The 21,318-nt window shown below is 39.6% G+C and overlaps 1 pseudogene across 1 annotated transcript; it reads right to left on the reverse strand.

Annotated features, from left to right (window-relative positions):
* Positions 1-17: 17 nt before the first annotated feature.
* LOC110203746 (cytochrome P450 2C19-like) lies at positions 18-21,115 on the reverse strand (annotated as a pseudogene). Its single transcript, XR_013485501.1, has 9 exons — positions 20,782-21,115; positions 18,744-18,906; positions 12,680-12,829; positions 10,427-10,587; positions 9,618-9,794; positions 6,736-6,874; positions 5,854-6,039; positions 1,792-1,883; positions 18-556 (listed from the first exon to the last, which is right to left on the reverse strand). The product of XR_013485501.1 is annotated as a cytochrome P450 2C19-like (transcript).
* Between the last annotated feature and the right edge of the window lie 203 nt (positions 21,116-21,318).

Raw genomic sequence — 21,318 nt, forward strand, 5'->3', positions numbered from 1 at the left:
TCGGATAGAACACACAATATAAGATGCATATATAATTCAGGCTTAAATTGAATAATACAGACTGTAAGAACTAAAGAGGTCACAGGCATATGGCACCTAAATTGTGATTAGAAGGGTGGGTGAGATTTCTGTCAGTGGAGCTAAAGTTAAGAAAAAAGAGGAAATATTCCAGCAACAGGGAATTTCTAGGGCAGTTTGAGGGAAAATAAATCATGATTTTGGCAAAAGTAAAGGGAGTATTAGATTATGCTAGAAGAGTATTTGGGCAGAAATCATAGAGGGCTTTCATTGGCAGGCAATGGAATGAATACATCTTGTTCATAGAACATGAGGAGACTCTAGAGCAGTTGAAACTAGGGCTGGTCCTTCACATTTTAGGAAGGTAGAAAGCAGAGCTCATAGGAAGGGGGTACTTTGACTAATCCACTGGCAATTGGGGTGATGTCGATATCTTTTGAGTCAATGGGAGATTTCAAGGTAAAATTTTGTAAGATGGTAGTAAAAAACAGAAATAATTCCATCCGAGCCAGACTCTCACCAGCACATATCCGTTTTCCTGAAAGAGACAAATATAAGGATTTGATATTTGTAAACTTCTAAGTCATCTAGGCCACTTCTTTGGACTTACAGGTAGCCCACTAACACTCAGTGGCATTAGGTGAAGAACTGTGTGCATTCCTTTCCTCTCTGGTCTTGACTCCTTTGAAGAGCCAAGACAGAGAGGAAAACCCTCCTGTATGCTCTCTCTCATCAATCTCCCTGAGCCAGAGCAAGTTCTGGGATTCATATTCAGAGGAAAGGAGTCATTGTCTTAGGGAGAAACAATCCTCATTTATAGTCTCAAGGAATAACTTTGTGGTACCCACAGTGACTGCAATGGGAAACATGACAGAAGAATGATCAAAGTTCCCTTTGGGAATCATCTCACCATTCTGGACAGAAAACACCTCTGGAGTCTACCCCACAGCTTCATGGCCATCCAGCCACTTGTCTTAACTACTCACTCCTAGCTCTAACCCAAGTATTAGAACCAATTGAGCAGGGCATTGGAGACCACAATGTCAAGGATAGTTAGCTGCCTGCCAACATTCTTGTCTGCAGCACCAGAAGGGGCTATGGCACCATTACCTAATAACCAGTAGGTTCCCCAAGAATTGAAGGTGAAAGGACAGACCATCAGTTATAATTCTGTACCAATAGATCCTCATTAAAATATACATAGCTGGGAAGAGGGTTCCATGCTCATGTGTCCTAGTCAGGAGTCACATTTCATAAAATCATAAACTCTAAGATTAGCTTCAGTGACCTAGCCATAATGGTACCTAAGTAATAGGCCTTAAATAACCCAATCCCATTCCTTGGCTTGATAAATACAAGATTATACCATGCTAACATAAAAGCCTAGAAGATTTATCTGAGAAGTAGCTCCTGGTTGACAGTGCCTGGAGGATGGTTATTAATGTAGGGGGAGTTTGTTTAGGTCTGGATGCAGAACACAGTGGCCACTATCTCAATTCTGCCTCTTTTTTGGAACAACTACTCTGAAACTCAACTGATTTGTTGATGAACCTGGCCTAATGAGAATTAGAAGAATGATTTACTATGTCTTCACCCTACTCCCTGGTTATAAATTGGAAGGACCATAATGGTCACCTAGACCAACCCAGTTTTTTGGTATATAAGGTAAATGAAGTCCAGAGAAATGAAATAATTTGACCAAGGTCACACAAGTAATAAGGTCCTCTGAGTTATCAACCCATCTTTAATGCACATATTAGATGAATGTCTTACCTGTTGAAAAAGGCATGAAATAGTCGCTCTTCTTAAAGTTGCCACTTCATCCAGGAAGTGACCTGGGTCAAACTGGTCTGGATTAGGGAACTCTTATCATCATATAAAACAGAAGACAGAATGGTATGATGGTGGTTCCCTGAAATAAAGAGATACAAATAAATAATTAGAAAATAAGAACCATAATGTTGGAGCTGAAAGAGAATTTAAACTATCACCTAGTCAAAACCCCTGATTTTTAAGTATGGAAAGAGCCAATCTTTTTAAATACTTCTGCTGATAGTAAGTTAGAAAGTCTACAATACTATTGTGAGAGATGAAACTGAATTTTGACACTTGGAGAGCAGAACCAGTACTGATGAGTAAAATACAAGGAGGCAGATTTCAGATTTAAAAAAAGTTAATAAAATAACTTTGATCATTAGATCTATCAAAAGACAAAAGAGCTGCCTAGGTGGACAATAAGCACACCAATCATGGATAAGATCAAGCAGATTCCAGATGATCTGAAGAGACAGAAATTAATTGTGACCTTTCAGGATGTTGAAGAATAACATAATGTCACACAGAAGAATAAGCAAGAGCTGACAACAACTTGGGAGCTCTTCTTGAAGATGAAGAAACAAGATGTTCTGAGGAAGAAGCATTTGCTTGTAGTCTCAAGAATGGTAAAGTAAGTTCACAGGTGCTATCAGGCAAGACATCCAGGAAGAAGAAAAGAATAATGGTTGGTGACTCCCTGTAGGATAATGAAACAGTTGTTTGCTGACAACAACTAAAATGGATAGTTCTGGGCAGCTAGGTGTCACAGTGGAAAGAGCACGCCCTGAGTCAGGAGGACCTGAGTTCAAATCCGGCCTCAGACATATAACACTTACTAGCTGTGTGACCCTGGACAAGTCACTTAACCTCATTGCTTCACAAAAAAAAAAATTAGTTAGTTCTGCCATATTCCAAGAGCATATGTCCAAGAGATAGTGGAGAACCTTACAAAACAAAGGGGACAACTACTACCCACATCTGGTGATTCACATGAGCAAAAATGATACTACCATAAGGAATCTGGGAAGCATCTCCAAAGGTTTTGACACTAAGGAAAAAAACCTAAAGACTTTAGGAGCACAGGTGGTGTATTCATTATGGTTGTAATTGGAAACAAAAGATTCAGAAAGGAAAGGCAGATTTCAGAAGTGGACATCTTGTAAGAGGGTGTTTAAAAATGTGATTTTGATTTCTGGACCACATATTAATAAAAATATCGACATGATGAACTCCTGAACAGGAGTGGAATGATGCATCTAGCAAAGGCTGGAAAGATGATTATTTTGATTTAATATAAATATAGTCAAAGGATTTTTTGATGCTTAAAGTGCTGTTAAAAAAAAATGATTGGAGATTTTAAGACAAGGAAGCAAATTTCACCTCAAAGGTACAGATAGGGTTTGGTATGATGAGATGCTTAAGAAGGCTGAAGTCCTGAAAAGAGTATAACTTATTCAAAAGAAAGAGGATAGGAAAAGAGAGTGGGGTAGTATATATTAAGAAGAAACACTCCTCTGAGGCTATTTAGCAAGAGAGGAAAGAAGAATGATGAGAAGCCTCTAGGTGAAGAGAAATGGAGGCAACAACAAAACTGACATTGCCATTAGAATATGCTACAGACCATTTGGACAGAAAGAAAACTAGACAAGGAATACAGAAAACAAATTATAACCTCTAGAGGTTAGACATGGTATAACAGTGATAGAAGCCTTCAATTATCCATTCGGATCCTTGAGTTTCACTTCTGTCAAAAACAGAGCTGTTTGTAATTCCACGACTTTTCTTAATGATAGTTTCATCCTGCAGTTATGGTGGAACCAGTTCTTACCCGCTGAAAGGAACTTGGATAACAAAGATGGCTCAGATCCCCTGAGGCACAGCATTCTTCCTCTGGAGGGATCATGCTGTGTTGCAGGATTTGCAATCACACTTTACACACTTTCAGTGCACATTTATGGACTGTAATAAGGGGAATTTTTGGGAAAGTGACCAACCATCTTAGAGTTTATGCAGAATCAACTAAGTGGTCCAATGGGAAGAGTACAATGGTTGGAGTCAGAAGGAACTGATCAGGCCTCAAACACTCACAAGCTATGTGACCCTGGCCAAATAACTTACCCTCTCCTAGATTCAGTTTCCTTATTTGAAAAATGAGAATGATAATAGCACCTACAGTTCAGCATTGTTATCAGGATGAAAAGGGATAATATTTGTAAATTATTTCACAAATCTTAATGCTAGCTATTATTATTATCACCAAGAAAGACAAGAGTTAAGTTTCTCAAGACACAAAGAAAAAGAATTCTGGTGGTGGAAGAAAAATGAACATTCTCTAAAGATACCAATGTGGATAAGGTAGCCAGGTGGTTCACTGAGGAGACTGCTAGATCTGAAGTCAGGAAAACCTTCAGACAAATCCTGACTCATACATTTATTCAATGCATGACCCTAGGTGAACCAGGTGGTTTCTTTAAGAGTTAGTTTACTCACTTGTAAAATGGGGATAATTATAGCATGTATTCCCATGGAGTTGTTTTAAAGAGTAAATAAGCTTATTTATGCAAAGTAAACTTCAAAGTACTTTATAAACAATAGTTATAATTATTATAGAGAATTCACCAATCAACTTAGATTTTTCAAGGACAAGGATGAGTAAAAGGACCATGTCACAGTTCCATAAAAGTGACAGAAGTGATAAAGCCCAAAATGCACAGAGCCTGGTGTGGCAAACAGAGCACAAGAAGAGATTTTTTTTAAACTATGTTGTGAAAAAGAGGAGGATTAAAGAAAGGATAAACCCAAAACCCAGAGGCTTAAAGGACAAGGATGACAAGTGAAAGAAAAGATGCAGAACTTCTCGATTTTTCTTTTACTTCTGTTTTTTTTGCTGACCAAGGGAATGATCTTTGAACTGAAAAGGATACAATAAATAAATAGATACAGCTAACAGTGATTGAATACCCCAGGGAAGTAAGGAGAAAATTAGGGAGCATCTAGACACCTTAGCAAGAAAAATAAAGTGAAAAAAAGTGCACTTCAAGCTGCACTCAGAGTCTAGAACATATTTCTAAAGAGATCACTGATCTGGTTAAGGAAGGAATGAGGCTATGACTTGAGACAAGGAGGTAGTGGTCACAAGGATCTGGAGTGGAATCATCATTATTTCTTTTTTTGAGGATATTAATAAACTGGTAGATCAGCAGAATGCGTATACAGGGTTTTCTTCAATTTTAGCAAACATTTGATAAAGATTTTCATGCTCTTCCTCTGAAAATGATGGAAATATACAGGTTTGACTATCACACAGTTAGGTGGATTGAAAACTGATGACTGACCATATACAAAGGGCAATTATTGAAGGTTCAAAGACAGCTTGGAAGTAGTACTGTGGTCTCCTCAGCTCATAAATGAGATTGTATTCCTTCTGTGAGTCACATCTTAAGAGGACGCTGAAGAGCTGGAGGCTACTGAAGGGAGGGCAACCAGAATGGTAAGAATAACAAGTCCATGCCACGTGAGGATGGGTTGAAGGAAATGGGGATATTTAGACAAGCAAACAGAAGACATAATAGAACAGGGAACATAATAACTGATTCCAAGTTTTATGGACTTTTACAGAAAGAGAGAGTAACTTTGTTCTGTTTTGTTCTGGGAGAAAAAACCAAGAGCAAAAGATTAAAGTTACAAAATTGCAAATTTAGGCTTAATACAAGAAAAAACAAATTCCCTCTAATTAGGGCTGTCCAAGATTAGAATAGAATTTCACAGCAACAAAGTGGTTCCACCTCATTGAAAGTCTTTAAGCAAAGATTGGATTACCATCAAGTGAGCATACTGTAGATGGAATTCTTTTTCAGAGAGGGAATGGACACTATGACCACTGAAATTCTTTCAAATTCTGAAATTCTGGGACCACTTCTCAGAAATGTGGGTTGCCCTGAGGTTCCTTCTTACTCCAAGATTCTAGATTTCAATGAGAGGCATTATAAAATCTTGTGTTACAGTGAAAACCCTTCTGACCTTGGGGATAAGATATTTCTAAATTGAACATCTTCTGACACGCATGGGGCACGTTGGTGGGAACGAGGTCAATGTATCGCTGTATCTCATGTATCACAGCATTGGTGTAAGGCATCTTACTTCTGTCCTCCATGCAGGGACTTCGATCTCGGCCAATCACACGATCAATTTCTTCATGAAGTTTTCCTGTCAAAATACATATGAAAATTGATTTTAAACTAGAGATAAAAACTGCCTTTGCTCATATTTTCTCTGATTTTTCACCAAGACCTACACTAGTAAATAATACACTTGACTCTCATATTTCAATAGATAGAGAGACAGAGAGATGAAAATTCCATTTTAGTCTCTTAAGCTAGCTGAGCATCCCTTAAGGCACCTATGTCCAATGCCCATAAGAAAAGGTCAGGTGTCCTTCAAAGAATAAAGACCAAGGAGCACTTGATTAAGGAAATGAGGAGGATTCTCAGTCTGGACCTGTTCTACAACTTAATGTGACCAACCATATGCCCAAGGTACTTCCCTCTCTGGCTGTAGAGTGACAGGAATCCAGAGGCACCAGCTCCTTATGGTCAGGCAGGATCAAGAAGCTATCAGGAACTAGTGCCTCTCATATTCAGTTCCTCCCAGTTCTGTCACTGGGCTCCAGTCTCTATTCATTTCACTATCTATGTGGCTACCTCTACCAATAACTCACAATTATATACCACTTAACCAATCAAGGTGGAGGTAGTAGTGGAGAAGGAAGAATAAGTAAACTTGAACATGTAATGACTTAAATATATTAAAATGACAATAAAAAAGTTTCCAAGGAAAGTCTCAAAAGGACCAGAACCCCTCTCATGTGGATTAAATCATATGTATTATTATCCTTTATCCTACCTGCTACCTCAGGGTGTTTCAGGAGAAGCAGGAGTCCATATCTCAGGGTGGTGCTTGTTGTCTCTGTTCCTGCACAAATAGATCACTTACAGTGCGGACCAAGTTTCAATGTAAATTCAGACTGTGGTTGTTGCTTTTCCTAGGAATAATTTGGTATGATTAATGGAAAAGTAAGGAGGCAGCAGGGCAAATGGAAAGCATAATGGATTTGGAAGCAGAGGACCTTGGTTTAAATCTCAGTTCTGATATTTTTTTTTTAATTTTGGGGAGGAATCAGGGTTAAATGACTTGGCCAGGGTCACATAGCTAGTTAAGTGTCTGCAGCCAGATTTGAACTCAGATGCTTTAACTTCAGGGCCAGTGCTCTATCCACTGTGCCAACCTAGTTGCCCCCAACACACCACCAGCTCTGATCTTGACCTTGGGCAAGTCATTTAACCATTTATGTTTCAGTTTCCTCATCTGTAAATGAGGGAGTTGGATTCAATTACCTCCAAGATCCATTTCAGTTCTAAATCTATGACCCTATAAATAAATTAAATTAAGCAACACAATCCAAAGTGGAACAAGAAGCTGGCAATTATCAAAGCATTTTGGCCCTTGCAGATCACATATGGGAGAGACACAGAGAGAAGAAAGATACATGAGGTGATGGGGGGATATATACAGACAGACAGACAGACAGAAAGAGACTAGACCTGCAATTTCATTGGCACAGGTAACTTCCAGGTAAAAAAAAATCTGTCTGCCAATGCAAGTCTGCACTTTCTCTGAAAAACTTAAAGTTTCAGAGAGTTGCCTAGCCCTAGGGCACTATAGTGTTAAGTGATTTGCCCAGGATCACACAGACATTTTGTGTCAGACAGGGGACTTGAACTCAGTTTTGCCTGGCTCTGAGGGCAGCTCTTTATCTGCTACATCAGGGGGTCAAACTCTCAGCTCTCAGGCCTCAAGCCACCAACAAAACTGTGTGTGGCTGAAACCACATTAAAATGTAATTGGGAAATATTTAGTAAAAAATAAATATACAACATAGAGAATGTTAATTTCTGCATTTTCTAAGTTAATATGAGGCCTACCAGGATCCATTTCTATTCATGTTTGACACAACTGTACTGTATCATTCTATCTTGCAAGATATCTGTACCATATACATATATCAATCATATCTGTGGGTATACACAAGCAGCTAGGTGGTGCAGTGGGTTGAGTTTAAATCTGGCTTAACTGCCTGTGTATCCTGGACAAGTCACTTAACCTTTTTGCCTCAGTTTCCTCATCTGTAAAATGAGCTAGAAATGGAAAACCACTCCAGTATCTTTGCCAAGAAAACCCAAATGGAGTCATGAAGCATTGGACTCAACTGAAATGACTAAGCAACAAATGCCAAGCACTGCACACATGTAAGCTATTGTATTTTCTTCCAGATTAAATTCTGTTATTCTATGAGTTCAAGTGAGATGAACAGGATTTATTAGTTTAGCAAATAAGGAAGGAAAAATTATCAACTTCCATATATATAACAATTAATGCAAAAAAAAATCATGTATATTTTCCCATTTTATCCTCATCAAAATATTGTGATACAGTTAGTGCATTACTATTGTCATTTTACTAATGAGGAAATTGAGGTGGTAAATACTTTGCCCTTGACAATGAGATGTTGATATTGAGGAAAAGTCACCACTGAGGTAAGAAATTGAATATATAAGAAATACTCCATGGACTAAAGATAAGAAAGGTTAAAACATAGGAAAAGCAGGCGGGTACTAGGGGGCATAATTCAAGTTCAGGTCAACTAAGGTCTATGCCCACTGTGGTGGGGTGGGGGGAAGGATATGGAATTCTGAAGATTCTCACACATGAAACGCAAGAGACTACTGTACATAATAGTTCTAAAAATCTCTTGCTTTGGTCTACATATTTGCCCTCTCCCACATTCCCTCACCTACCAATGGGGTAGTAATCTGTGGGGGAATATATCCTTATGTGCATAGGTTGATGAAGGAAGGATTTTCCTGGCCAGTTATGTTGACACATTGCTAAATTAAGTGTTTCTGAATTAATGTGTTTTCTGGTTCGTCTGGTAAGAAAACCATAATTGATGACCTCAGAGTACACTTTGTTGCTGTAAGTGGGTCATTGATCCATTTCAGCATTCCATCAGTGTATGTTTTACCTTCTCCCATGTTCATTTACTCCATATGAATGACATTAGCATATTGCTTTTTTCTAGTTTTTCTTTTAATTTGGTGGATTTTTTTTCTTTATGCAACTTTTCAATGATTTTCTTTCTTTTTGTTTTGCTCTTTTTTTGTGGAATGGTGGGAAAGTGAGGAGCCTCTAAGATCACTATCTTGACTGTAAAACCCACCAACCTCCCCCCAAGTACTTACCACAGCAGCCCCTCCATTCCAAATACGCTGCTCAGATTAAAGTTCCCTATTCCCCACTGTCTTTGTAGAGTCCTGAAATGTCCTGCCCAGTCCTCACTGCCTAGCTCTGGGACCTCCTTCAAGACCCAGACTAAAACCTAACTCTTCCAGAAGGAAGTCTTATGTTAACCCGCTCCAAATATTATATTTCTTGCTCATTCCAAATTCCTTCATCACTTAAATCCTCAATTTATAATCTATTTTGGCTTTCCTTACACATTCCTGATAATTATTCTTGTCCTTACATGGGCTTTCTCCTGTCTGTTGGGTTAGAAATTCCATTAGGGCTAGGACCCTGTCTTCTCATTCTTCTCATATAGTGCTCTGGCATATATGATTAAAATATGATATTTACTGCTCTATGTTTGTGAATGTGAATGTCAGCCTTAAGATACAAGCCATTTCACCTACAAGAACTGAGATTCAGACCTACTGCTCACACTCTACCTGCTCCATTTTCATCAGGAAACAATCAATGAAGTCCCGAGGATTGCTGGGATCCAGTGTTCTTTGGTGTTCCTTCACTTCTTCCAAAATAAATTCAAGTATTGATTGAATATTTTTAATTGCTTTGTGATGAGATCCAGGGAGATAACGTACTAAAGATGGAAAAGAATTGTAGACCTAAAAAGAAGAATTTTATATCATACTTTATTAGAAAAAGAAAATAATTTTCTATTCTAGCACTTGGATCATGTTGAGAATACGGCTGAGTAAGGGTGGGACAAGTGCCCTTTGGAAAATAGTGACTTTTCTCATCATTTCCTATACAAACTCCCTAAAAATTAGCATTCTGTTCCTTGGTTGCCTGAAACTACCTTGGCTTTCACTCTCAATTCTTACTTCCAACAGAAAAGTTCTCATCCTTTCTCATTATGAGGTCTTCTAAGAGCTCAGCCTCCCACCTTCCATTGGGACAGCTAACTCATCTGCTAACTTGATCCAAACTTGGGTGCACAAGGGAAAAGTCAGCTTGTCTCTAGTAACATGAATTTTAACACTCAGTCCCTGTGACCAGTGAGTGAACTACTCCAGTGAGGGGCCTTATAATGTCCCTCAAATCAGACCACATAGGGTGACCTTTTCTGTCTTTAGTCCCTGTCAATGAAGAAGAAAATGGGAACCCGTTCCAACATGGCACTATTGTACCTCCCAATGGAATGAATGATGAACTCTAGCCTAACTGCTTCTGGTAGTTTCTTTGAAGTAATTAAAAAACGATTCTGAGCTCCAAACAGAGAGAACACTGGTCTCACCTTCATCCATGGAGAACTTACGATCTTGATGTTTTCATTCAAAAGCTTCATTAAATATAGAAATTTCTGGTCTTTATGTTCAAAACATTTCTGGAAAATGATAGAGCAGATTACATTGCAAGGAGCACACTCAAGGATGAATGTGGGGTCACATGGTAATCCTAAAGGAGAAAGAGAAGAGAAAGACTTTAATACTGCTGTTGTGATAAAGGAAGATTTGCCTGCCTTTAGGTAGGACCTGACTGTCCTCCTTTTCCCTCTAGTTTACATTCTATATTTGGCACAGCAAGGTTGAAAACAAACTACCCTTTATGAAGCATCTGATTTCATCCACATGAGAATCCTAAGTGCAAATAGGATAATTCCCCTTTTATAGATGAGGTTGATGAGGCTCAAGAAAATCAGCTGATTTATGTGCCACAACTAGGAAGGATAAAGACATGGAATGCAACCCAAATTCTCTCCTGTCCCCAGGTACACTGTTCTTCCTACCATACAGCATCACTTCCCATTTCTAAATCCATATTCATCACCTCACCCTAACCAACTTTTACTTTCAGACTTCTTCATGTCTATTTTTAAATTATATTTCATTTTATTTCAATCACTTATCCCAGAATGAGGGTTGCAGGCACTGGTCTGGAAGCCTTGCTATTCCAAATGCTCTTAGGTTCAGGTTCTGGGTTGTCAAAGGATTCATAATGTCAAGATGGTGATTCTAGGTTTCCTCTCGTCTCTCCCTCAGTGTGCCTCACTGCTTTAGCCAGGCTGGCCCATCTGCCTTATGAATAGCAATTGGCTGGCAGCTGGTGGCAATGGCCAGTCCCTTTTCCACAGGAGTTGCTTCCTCAGATGAAAGCTGTGAGGCTGGACCAGGACCAGTGGTCTAGAGCTTGCTGCCACCCCTGTGGCCCTCATACTTTGTACCTATTGGTGGCAGCTGGTCACCAGTTGTTGCTAGTGGTAAAGAGACAGAGGGCCCCTTCTCCCAAGGTAGCTGATGTGGACACTGGTTTTGCTGTTTCCCGACTCTTGGGTTTGGAGGTCCTGAGCTGCCTCCATCAGGGTCAGAGGGGAGATTGTGGTTGAGGTGGTGGCTATACTAAAGAGGCCCAAGGACAGAGTCTTGGAGATATTCACTCAGGGGACTGAAGGTGGATAGTGATCCAGCAAAAGAATATTGAGAAGCAAAAATCACCCAAAGAAGAACCAGTGGAGAACAGCATGATAGAGGTGAGGGAGAAGAGAGTATCAAGCAGCCAATCCACCAGCAGTCACTTAGCTCTTACTAGGCTCTGTGCTAAGCACCAGGGGTACACAGACAATAGTAAGACAGCCCCTGCCCTCAGAGAGCTTACATTATATGAGGGAGACAATATCTACACAAAAGAGTGGCAAAAGTCCCAGTTTCCACAGTAGTAGGGAAATGCTGTTCTCAGTTTATTTCTATATTATTGCTGGTGAAATTTTCTGGAGTAGCAGAGCACATACAACTAATTTCGAGCAATGACTGACAGCATCCTACTACTGCCCAATTCCTACCACCCACACACACACACACACACACACACACACACACACACACACACACAGAGTACATATAGGTTTTGCCTTTTATGGTTTAAAAAGTAGTTATTCCATAGAATTTATGGCATCAGCATCCTCCAGTGTCCTGTGGCCCTAAGTTTCAGATTTCATAGAAGGATGACAACCCTTCTGTGAGATAGTTTAGATGGGGGGGAGGGGTGAAGAGGGGAAGCATGAAGGGAAACAAGCTTCCAAGAAATGCTGCTGAGTCAGCTCATTGACTTCCTATGTTCTCAGCCCTGCTTCCTTCCCTTCAGTTAGCCAGAAAATCTCTGGACTCCCCAGAATGATCCTAAAGCAATGCCTTCTGCCCCTGGAATCGTTGACTAAAGGTAACGGAACTGGTGCTGCTAGGTTCTTGTGAGCTCTGTTCCATCTGAAAAGGAATACAAACAAGGCATTCCCTTAAATGTTCCTCACCATGCTGCCTCCTCACAAGAATAGCATAAAGCTGCACTTCTCATCTCTTCTCTCTGCTGTCTTGACCCTTAGGGCTTCTAGGAATGACCACATGGCCATGGGCATATCCCCAGGATGGGCCAAAAAGTGCAAACCTGGTGGTTTTAGGCTACAATAAATTTCTTGGACCAACCTCACTCTTCATGAATTATAAGGGATAGGACAGATTTTTGTAAGGTCAGTGGTATCAAAGTAAAAAACACCAACCTTTTGTTTTTTTTAACTCCTCCATAAGATTCTTTGCCACTTCTTGGACTCGCTCTTCGATGCTCCTCTTCCCCATCCCAAAATTCCTCAGGGTCATGAGAGAGAAGCGGCGGATTTGCTTCCATGTCTCTCCATTGCTTGTAACAATGCCTAGAAGGGGAGCATGAAGAAAAGAACCTTATACTCTAAACTTCCTGAAAGCCCATGGCAAAAAGTCCTTGGGCCCTTGAGCCACAGCCCTTGTTCCAAGGGAATAGAATGTTATGGGGTGTCATTTTGCTTTCTCCTCTATCTGTACAGTTACCTGTCTCATTCTCTCTTCATCACACTCACAAACACATCAGGTGGCCCTACACCCACATCCCACTCCTGGTAATGAAGTGGCCCAAAGAGAGAGGCCAGGATAAAGACATAATTTGAGAAACTGAATGGTTATAGGGCAAGTTAGTTGACATCTCTCCATCTTTTTACACAAGGAACCTAAAAGATTATGATGTCCTGAAGTCCTAGTCTTCCCACTTCACACAGGTACCAAAGAGTGAGTGAGAGTTCTATGTGTTGTCTTTTTGTGGGTTACTAGGTGGTGCAGAGGAAAGAGTACCAGACATGGAGTCAGGAAAACTCATCTTCATGAGCTCAAATCCAGCCTCAGACACTTACTGTTTATATGATACTGGGCAAATCACTTAACCCTGTTTGTCTCAATTCCTCATCTGTAAAATGGCCTGGAGAAGAAAGTAGAAAACCACTCCACTATCTTTGCCAAGAAAACTGAATGACAGAGAGTTGGACACAACTGAAATGATGGAACAATAAGAGGTACACTTAGTAAGAATAGAAAGTTATAAAAGCTCAGTACAAATCCCAAACCATGTAGCTTTCCTTAGCTTTCTTTTTCTCCCCTAAGTCTGAAACAATCCTACATAGGATTGTTGTTTATGGGAAGTGATTGTTGAGTCAAAACAAAATATGGCAATTATACAAAGAATTGTAGTTACTTATGCCTTTATGGTACACACATTGATGTACACATACTAAAGCTTAACATGGCATATCCTTCTTTCTCTGAATATATCACACCTTCCTACCTTCAGATATCACCCTCTGATCCAACATGGAGGAAGACTTCACCTAACTACACTTATATTGAGAACCATACTTTTGCCTGTAATCTTATTTCCATGGGATGTTTATCAAGATCAAATTCATTACCCTCTGCTTCAAGATCCTTCATAAGGGAACATTTGGCCTACAGTCAAAAATCTGAGTTCAAATCTAGCCTTAGATACTTACTAGCTAAACTAATCACTAAACATCTTTTTGCCTGAGTTTCAACATCTGTAAAATAAAGAGTAATAATAGCACCCACTATGGCAGTGGTTGCAAAGAGCAAATGAAATAATACTTATAAAGCACTTAACACAATGCCTGGCACATAGTAGGTACTCTATTTGTTAGCTCTTGTTGTAGTTGTTGTTGTTGTTAATTCATTCATTTATTTCCCACCTTGATTTACTCATATGTCCCCACTACAAGTTCTACATAGCAGAGAATGTGTTTGCCTTCTAGTCAGGTTATCAGGAGTCATAATGAAAAAGGTTCTCAAAGACTTTTGCCAGCAGTAGCTGATAGAATGCCATGAGAGGATTTTTGTCCTAATTTGAGCTCTAGTAGGCTAAGCAAGGTGACCTATTCCAGAAGTTGTCAGATTATTATAACTTTTAAAACTATTTCAAAAACTGTAGGCACTTTTCCTTCCTGTGGATTCTGATCCACATTGGCTATACAACACCTTGTTGGTCTTCAGAGGATCATATTTTGGATGATCATTATCCTTGCACAATGAAGTGATTTGATTTGCCTGTTACCAGTGGCACATAGCAAATCCCTGACCACCAGCTTCTCATTTCACCAATTTTGTGCAAAATTTCCTAACATTGTACATCTATTGGCTGCCACTCATCCTCTGCTGCTATGCCTAACAATACATATATGGCAAGAAAAGTCTCAATATCCTATACAGTGTGGGGTCTTGTCTCAGTTATTCACTTTCTTGGCACTCTATTTTTTTTTTCCTTTTTATTTAATGAGTAAAGAAATACCTGCAGTAAACCCTATTCCCCATCCAATTTTCTTTTTCCAGATGGAGTAGGAGGAGGTGAGATAGGCCTAGGGCTACTGTCTCATTTCCTTCTTTTTTTTAATATAAATTTTCTAATTTTTAGTTTTCAACACTCACTTCCACAAGTTTTTGAGTTCCAAATTTTCACCACATCTCACCTCCCTCCATTCCAAGATGGCATGCATTCTGAATATCCCTTCCCCTAGTCTGTCCTTTCTTCTATCTCTCCCCCCTTCTCTTATCCCCTTCCCCTTCTATTTTCCTGTAGGGCAGGATAGACTTCAATACCCCTTTTCCTGTATTTCTTATTTCCCACTAGCATGTGAAAACATTTTTTTTAAACATGTGTTTTTAAAACTTTAGGTTTCAAATTTTCTCTCTTCCTCCCTCCCCATCCACCCTCATTAAAAAGGAAAATGACTCAATACAGTTGTACATGTGCAGTTATGCAAAACACTTCCATAGTAGACATGTTGTGAAAAACTAACTCTATTTCCCTTAATCCTATTCTGCCCTCTCATTTATTCTATTCTTTCTTTTGACCCTGTCCCTCCTCAGAAGTATTTCCTTCTGATTACCCCTTTCCCCATTGGCCCTCCTCTCTATCATCCCCCTGCTCTCTTGTCCCATCTCCCCGTATTTTCCTGTAGGGTAAGACAGATCTCCATACCCAATTGAATGTGTATGTTATTCCCTCCTAAAGCCAAATCCTATGAGAATAAGATTTCACTCATTCCCTCTCACCTTCCCCTGCTTCCCCTCCACTGTAAGAGACTTTCTTTTTGTTTTTTTTGTGAGATAATTTACCCCATTCTACCTGTCCCGTTCTTCTTCTCTGAGTATCATCCTCTCTCATCCCTTAATTTTATTCTCCAGATATGACCCATTAATATTCAACTCACCCTGTATTTATCTATATATGTATACGTATAATTTTTTTTCCTTCAACTACCCTAATACTGACAAAGGTCTCATGAGTTATAAATATCATCTTTCCATGTAGGGATGTAAACAGTTAAATCTTAATAAGTCTCTTTTGATTACTCTTTCCTGTTTACCTCTTCATGTTCCACTTGAGTCCTGTGTTTCAAAGTCAAATTTTCTATTCAGCTCTGGTCTTTTCATCAGGAATGCTTGAAAGTCCTCTATTTCACTGAATGACCATTTTTTTTCCCCGCGAAGGATTAAATTCAGTTTTGCTGGGTAGGTGATTCTCGGTTGTAATCCTATCTCCTTTGCCCTCTGGAATATTATATTCCATGCCCTGCAATCTTTTAATGTAGAAGCTGCTAAATCTTGTGTTATCCTGATTGTGTTTCCACAGTACTTGAATTGTTTCCTTCTAGCAGCTGGTAATATTTTCTCCTTGACCTGGGAGCTCTGGAATTTGGCTATAATATTCTTAGCAGTTTTCCTTTGGGGATCTCTTTCAGGAGGAGATCTCTGCATTCTTTCAATTTCTATTTTGTCCTCTGGTTCTAATATATCAGGGCAGTTTTAATTGAAAATTTCTTGAAAGATGATGTCTACGCTCTTTTTTTGATCATGGCTTTCAGATAGTCCAATAATTTTTAAATTCTCTCTCCTGGATCTATTTTCCAGGTCATTGTTTTTCCCATGAGATATTTCACATTGTTGTCTAATTTTTCATTCTTTGTTTGTTTTACAGTGTCTTCATTTCTCATAAAGTCACTAGCTTCCAATTGCCCTATCCTAATTTTTAAGAAGTATTTTCTTCATAAGCTTTTGGATTTCCTTTTCCATTTGGCCAATTTTTTTTTTAGGGCATTTTTCTCCTCATTGGATTTTTGGACCTCTTTTGCCGTTTGGGTTAGGCTATTTTTTAAGGAGTTATTTTCTTCAGTTTTTTGGGTCTCCTTTAGCAAGCTGTTGACTTTTTTTCTGATTTTCTTGCATCACTCTCTTTCTCTTCCCGTTTTTCTCTGCTTCCTTACTTTCTTCTCAAAATCCTTTTCAGCTTTCCAAGGCCTGGCACTGATTCATATTTTTCTTGGAGGCTTTGGATGTAGGAGCTTTGACTTTGTTTCTTCTTCTGTTGTATATTTTGATCTTCTTTTCCCAAAGTAAGATAAAGTCTGACTCTTTTTGCTGCTTGCTCATGACCTGGCCAATTACTTGAGTTTTAAACTCTTTGTTAAGGTAGAGTCTGCTTCCAGTGAGGAGAGTGTATGTACTGTCCCAAGCTTCAGGGGTGTATAGCTGTTTTAGAGATACTTGTAGGGACCTGCAAATTTTCAGTTCTTCTAAGTGGTATGATAAGGGGTGAGGTGTTTACTCATTTCCTGGCTGTGACCACAAGTACTCCTTTCTGTCCTTAACTATGAGGAGGGGACCTCCACAGCCACTACAAGCTCCACCTCAATTGCACTCCTCCTAACCCCAATACCACCACCCACAACTGTGACCTAGATCCAAACATAGGCAAAGCAAGACATTCCTGCCTCAGCACAGGCAAAGAGATCCCTGCAATCCCTCCCTGATCAGCCACTGGATTCCCCCTCAGTCTGTGGGCTGGAAGCTCAAGAAGCAGTTGCCCCCCTCAGGTCCATGCTCTTGGGGAATGGAGCTAAAACCCCACCTTGCTCTCTGAGCACCAACAGAAACAGTTTTCCCACTGACCTTCTAAGTTGTCTTTGGCATTCGTGGATTGAGGAGTCTTCAAACTGCCACAAGTACCCACAATTCAGTCCTCTGAGGCCTGCACCAGGTTCGCTGAAGCCTGAGCGCCCATACGGTGCTGAGCTGTGCTCCTAGCCCAGTGCAATATGCCTTTCTGATCAATCATCCAGCTTCTCTTGGGCTGGAAATTTGTTTCATTCTGTCTTTTTGTGGGTTCTGCTGCTTCAGAATTTGTTTAGAGCCATTTTTTATGAGTATTTGGATGGGTTTTGGGGGAGAACTCAAACAAGTCACTGCTTTGACTCCACCATCTTCAGCAAGGACCTTGGCACTCTTTAAAGAGGTTGATAAGTGAACACTTAGAAAGGGTGGTCACTAAGAGCCAGCATGGGTTCATCAAGACTAGGTCTTGCTAGCCTAATCTGATTTCTTTTTTTTTAACAGTATTATTAGCTTACTAGATCTAGGCAATGCCATGACAGAGTAGACTCAGATTTCAGCGAGGCATCTGACAATATTTCTTATGAGGTATTCATAGAGAAGATGGAGAAGACACTGGTCAAATTGCCAGAAGACATGTTCCTAGGAATCCCAGGCTGCACAAAGTTGTGGTCATTGACCAGTAGTGGACACTAACGTAGTTGGTAGGCAGCTGAGTGCTGATCTCTGAACTGCAAGGAGAAAATTCCAAACAACTGGAAAATGAACTAGAGTAATGGATCTTGGAAGGTAAAAGTCACAGCTGAGGGGGCAATGATTACAGGAAACTGTAAAGGCTAGAAAGATGGGAGAAGGAGATCTAGCTTCTCCCTTCAGGACTCTTCTACCTCACAATCATTCTCTTTCTTTCTTTCTTCCTTTCTTTGATTCCTTCCTTCCATTCTTTCTCTCATTCTGCTTTTCTTCCTTCCTTTCTTTCTCTCTCTCTCTTTCTTCTTTTCATTCTCCAACTTCTTTCTTGTTTTTCTCTCTCTCTTCTTTTTTTTCTTCCTTTCCTCTCTGCTCTTTCTCTGTCTCTATCGCTCTCTGTGGATCTCTGTCTTTATCTTCCTTTCTTTTTATTTTTCACTTCATCTCTCTCTTCCTACTTTAACTGGAGATAACATAAACATGCAGCAATGTAGCCGCTGCCATGGACAAAAATATTGGCTTCCACATCTCTCACTGTATCCTCCCCCATCATGCCACAGCTTTGGGGGCTTTGTCTTAAAAGTGGGTCTATTTCCACTAATTTCTAGGAAAGCTATTCTTTTGTTCTATTCTTGTCTTTCTCTTCTTCCTCTATACCAAGCAGAAACTTACCTGTTCCATTCGGAACCAAATTGGAAAGTGGCATAGGTCCTCTATCAGCAAACTTGTTGCCATAATCAATCAGAGCTTCTTTCACTGCCTCGTACCCATATAACACAACAACACGCTCAACACCAAATTGCAGAGTGAACACTGGTCCATATTGTTTTCCTAGCTGTGAAAAGAAATGTGAGCAGTAGTGAGAGGGTCATCACTGAATCAAGTGATAAACTGCTAGCATTACTGTTGTTGACCTTATTGGAGAAGTTCTCAATCCATTATAAGCTCCTTCAAAATATTTCTGATATTTATTACAGGGAGGATGATACAACTCATGAACCCAAACCAAGCCCTAGATGTCTTGAAAGACTAAAAGTTCATCCTGTGCTTTGGACTAGAAGCCAGAAGCCTGGTTAATGAAGCACAATTTATGACCTCGGTGCAATAACTCCAACCTTTTGGAGAGGTTGAGCTTATATTTCACAGCTAGGTTCCATAGTGGGTACAGCACTGGACCTGGAATCAAGAAGGCCCTACACAAAATCCAGTTTCACATACCTAATAGCTATGTCACTTCCAAAGTCACTTAACCTCTGCTGCCTCAGTTTCCTATCTGTAAATTAGGAATAATGACACCTATTCTAAGGGTTCTTTTGAGAATAATAAAATAATATTTATAAAATATTTGGCAAACATTAAAACACTATATAAATGCTATTATTGTTGTTATTGTTATTGTTGTTGTTGTTCATCTAAAGCTTTGAGAACAGAAGATTTGGAAATGGGTACAAGGCTGTCAGTGAAATCCTGGAGCAGAAAAAGGTACACATTCCAACAGAAATCCTACAAACCAGTATCACTGGATCATGGGTACACATCCAGAATACACTTTGGAGATCATTTAAATCCTTTTTGGGGGGCGAACTCTTTTAATAGTGTGGTGAAGCCTATGTACTCCTCTAAATGATATTTTTAGATTGAAATACATAGGATTACAAAGGAAATCACTTATATTAGAATAAAATGAAGATAAAATTTTTCCCATCCTAACTCACAGAACCTCTGAAAAATATCTACAGACCCAATGGGATTTCAAGATCCCAAGATTAAGAAGTCCTCTTCTAAATCAATCATAATCTCACAGATGAGGACACTAAGGGCCCAAAGATCAGGATATATCTGGGAAGGATTTGGTTAAAAAAAAATTGGTTTATCAATCTACCAGGTAAAAATGAGAACATAATTTTGTTTTCACATATTAATCTCAATCTTTTCTCACAAGCCTGGGAGGTGCATAGGACATTTTTTTGACAAACTCCTCACACAGACATAGGTAACTAAGATCCAGAGAGGTCATCATGACTTTTCTGAGACACAAAGCTAGTGATTATCAGGATCTTGACTTGAAGTTGAGATTCAATGCCTTTTCTACTACCCCATTTTATCTTTCAAAGGCTTTAAGAGCTACAGATCTTAGTCCAGACCTCACTGGTTCTTCTTAAGGCCAGTGTTACTTTCAATCGTCACACTTAAGATTATATGCAAGGACTGGGGCATCACACAGAGACTGCTTAAGGGCACCTTTGAAGTAATGTGCAAGGAAAATATTGTCCGCTCTGATCTAACAAATGCTGGATGACTTCACCTGTTTGCAGGAGTTGTTCCTCAGGCAACAGAAATAATAAGGCACATTAAATACCACCTTTCTTCCTATGACAGGCAATGAGCAATTTTAGCAGGACTGATGGCATTTTCTCCTAGAACTTCAAAGTGCCAACGTGAGCAGTGATAGGGAAGGACAGCAGTTGTTGTAGAATGAATTTCATCAATTCCTACAGGAACTTGATAGCACCCAGATAGTGCTGAAACATTGGGCTCTGATGGCTACTACAGTGAATCAAAATATAGTCTAGAAAACCTATGAGGTGTCTACCTCCCTACTGTAACATGCTCTACTCATTAGAACAAGCTGCTTGAAGTCAGTCCCCCCAAAACAAACTGACTGCAGTTGGAGTCAGGAACAAAACAGAAGACAAAGATACTTACTTACCTTGCAAAGAGATTGAGGGATATTCTTAAGGTCTACCTGGAGCATATTGCCAATAATGGGAAAAGGAACAGGACCAGGTGGAAGTTTTCCTCTTCCAAAACCCTTTCTCCATGATAAAATGAGAAGCAGACATGACATACAGAGCAGTAAGCCAAGAGCAATGGCCACAGATGGATCCATTGACACGCTTCTTTACTGCTAAGGCAATAGAAGGCTTAGAATCCAAAGATGGAAAGGACTGCAAACACAAGATCAATCAGGTAATAATTCCTTGGCATCCTGATTAAGCTTCTGATGGACTTTGGCCTGCCACTAAGATTAACATAAACCTCCTCTTGTTCTATAGTAGTATATTTTAAAGTAACAGGAGCCATTAAATTTGTTGTTTGAAGTATGACTGATTCATTTTGCTCCTTATGTGCACAGTTATTTCCCAATATGGCCCTGCTCCCCTACAATCAATACCTTTAAAAAACATTAACAAAACTACTGATACTAGGACTTTGACAGCGTATGTCACATACCATAGTACATTAT

Source organism: Phascolarctos cinereus, unplaced genomic scaffold (assembly GCF_003287225.1).
Source record: "Phascolarctos cinereus isolate Bilbo 61053 unplaced genomic scaffold, phaCin_HiC Scaffold_3;HRSCAF=262, whole genome shotgun sequence".
Lineage (NCBI taxonomy): Eukaryota > Metazoa > Chordata > Mammalia > Diprotodontia > Phascolarctidae > Phascolarctos > Phascolarctos cinereus.